Below are 2,745 nucleotides of genomic sequence, written 5' to 3'. Positions count from 1 at the left end.
TCAAAAGACATTTCTGCCCAAATCCCATCAATACAGGCTAATTTGGGTTCGACCTCCCAAATCCCCTTCTCACGGCCAGCCGCACATCTTCCCGCACAACAAACGGAAGTATTCCCATCTGCCTCAGTCATGGCAAATCAATTTGACCCTCCTTCCTATGTATTCGACAATCTACCAGCACCGATGGAAACAAGAGTCCACCAGAAAATGAGGAAGCACCGTCGGAAACTTGTCCAGTGGGATGTGACTTTTGACCATCACCTCCCACTCGCAATCCCCCTCTCGGCTGAACCGAGGGAACCCAACTTCCAAATTCGGTGGGCGTGGGTCAGAAAAAAATTTCGGGGGGAATTGGCTTCCGGCCAATATCTGTTTCAATCTCCTTCTCGGCAATCCAGTGGGGCACCCTCGTCCACGCAATCGCCAGGCATTGTCAAAATGGCAGCTTCGATTCAGCATCTCTGGTTTTTGATAGAATGGTTGAGGCAACTTCTCAGCCAAACTCTGTTACTTATTCGTGTTTCCTTCATGGTCTTTGCAATGCTAGTCGTCTTAAGGAAGCATGTGATCTGCTCATTGACATGAGAAATAGAGGTGTTTGTCCTAACGTTCAAACTTACACTGGTTTGATCCCTGGGTTGTTTAGAGTGGATTACTTTGAATTTCCTATTGGCTTGTTTAACAAGATGTTACAAGATAGTGTGGTTCCTCACCCAGTCACTTATAATGCTCGATAGCCATGGTATGAATTACTAGTTATACCTCTTCAATTTGAGCTTCTATGTTCAATCATGATTCCATTTTCTATCAAGGTTTCTCTCAATCCTGTGACGAGTTTATATGCAACATTTATAGACTGAGATGATGAGATGTATGATACGGACACCAACACCCCTTCCCATGCTGCAAATACAACAATCTATGAGGATTTGGGACCAGTGGAGTACATTTTTGCCTATTGTTAATGCTTGTTCTGAAGATTATAGAAAGTCAGGTAGCTTTCATTTTATCTGTAAGCACGGTTAGGATGGAACTCAACCTAGAGTTGATGGCAGTGTTGACCTACTGACTAAATTTTGTAGTTCTACTACTGGTATATGTACTTCTCTTGGAATTCATAGTGAGAGTGAGATTGCAATGACATGTGGAGCTATTGCAAAAACGTTAGACCACGATAGATTTGGATTGGATGTGGAATTGTTCAAAATATAATAGAAAACTTCATGAGGCCCACTCTTGTTGCCAGTATTATATGAGGAGGACTTATTTAGGGTCCCACAGTGATGACTTGCTCAGAAAATCTAAGAAGCAGCACAATGAGGATTTGTTTAATGAACTGAGAATTCCTCCTTCTTTTCGGCCTTTGAGCAGCAAGCTTCCACCAGAGCTGGCTGGTGATGTTATTCAGGCATGGGAATTACTATTTCGTTTTTATGATGTATTAGAGCTAGAAGAGCCCATATCCTTTGAGGAACTTAAAAAATAACTCCTTGACCCATGGTTTGATGATCCAAACTATCTTGAAAAAGTTAAAAAAGAAATACAGCAAGAAAAAGACCTTTCCATGCAAGGAAGTGAATGACCTGGCTTGTCCACTTCTTCGTCTACTTGTGAAACTGGAATTCCTCCCAAGGATTATCTCAGTGATTCAATTATTATGATTGAAGTGGAGTCCAGCACTGAAGCTGCTCATTTGATGAAATTGGATCATGCCCCTAAAAATCTTCAACTCTTATGGGCCGAATTGCTGGGTTATGTCTCTCTTGGTGCGGCTAATGTAGGATGTGCTGGAGTCTTCCATGTTGCAAGTCCATTCCCTCTGGGTAGTGTCCCCAATCCAGAGATTGACTTAATTGAACCTAAAGTGACTGGTACCCTCAATGTACCTAAGGCATTAACTGAGGCACCTGTGAGACAGGTTATCGTTGTTTCTTCTCCCTTTGTTGTTCCTATGCCAACAACGTGGCCAAAGGATAAAATCATGGATGAGACTTGCTGGTCAGACAAAGTATACTGCAGAACAACTGGGAACTAGTACTGCCTTGCAAAAATAGCAGCCGCAAGTAAAGCTTTGGAGTATGGACAGAAACACAACATCCGGTGCATAGTTGATGTCCGAGATGTAGCTGAAGCTCTTCTCCTTATCTATGCAAGATCAGATGCATCTGGGAGATCCATATGTGGCGTGGCTCCCATGCAATATGAGCACATGATTTAGTTGACAAGTTACTGAGCATGTTTTCACAGTATAATTATCCTCAAAATTTTGTCAATGGTGGCAATGATATTTGTTTGAGGTCTGAGAGGGTGAAGAGATTAGGATGCTGAAAAAAAAAATTGCTCCTCTGCTAGGTTGCTCTACTTTTGTACTCCAGCGTGCTGCCGCTGATACTGCGGTTGCCACTTTAATTGGACCTAGCCGTCAGCACGGACAGACCATTCTACATTCAAACTTGAGGGCAAGCTTGTTCTCCAGGAGGGGAGTAATGTTATGGACTCATTAGGGTTTTCTATTGCAATTTCTATTCATTAGGGGTTTATTTGTAATTTTTATTCATTATGGGTTTATTTATAATTTGTTGAACTTATGGCCTTTGGCATGTTTTCCCTAACTCCCTGTATAGGGACGTGAGATGAATGAAAGAGAAAAAGCATTGAATCAAATAGTTGTTAGCAAGGTCGGATTCTCCCTCAGAGATCTAGGTCGGATTCTCCCTCAGAGGTCCAGGTTGAGCCTCCTTCAAG

The 2,745-nt window shown here is 42.4% G+C and overlaps 1 pseudogene; it reads left to right on the top strand.

The window, feature by feature from the left end:
• Window positions 1–1,657: 1,657 nt before the first annotated feature.
• On the top strand, window positions 1,658–2,328 carry LOC137951155 (cinnamoyl-CoA reductase 1-like; annotated as a pseudogene).
• Window positions 2,329–2,745: the final 417 nt, after the last annotated feature.

The sequence above is a fragment of the Aristolochia californica genome, unplaced genomic scaffold (genome assembly GCF_029961685.1).
Source record: "Aristolochia californica isolate CCGP_79_NKW_82.1479 unplaced genomic scaffold, dmAriCali1.0.hap1 SCAF_15, whole genome shotgun sequence".
NCBI lineage: Eukaryota > Viridiplantae > Streptophyta > Magnoliopsida > Piperales > Aristolochiaceae > Aristolochia > Aristolochia californica.
The sequence above is the reverse complement of the archived record's forward strand: the minus strand, read 5'-3'. Positions and strand labels throughout refer to the sequence as shown.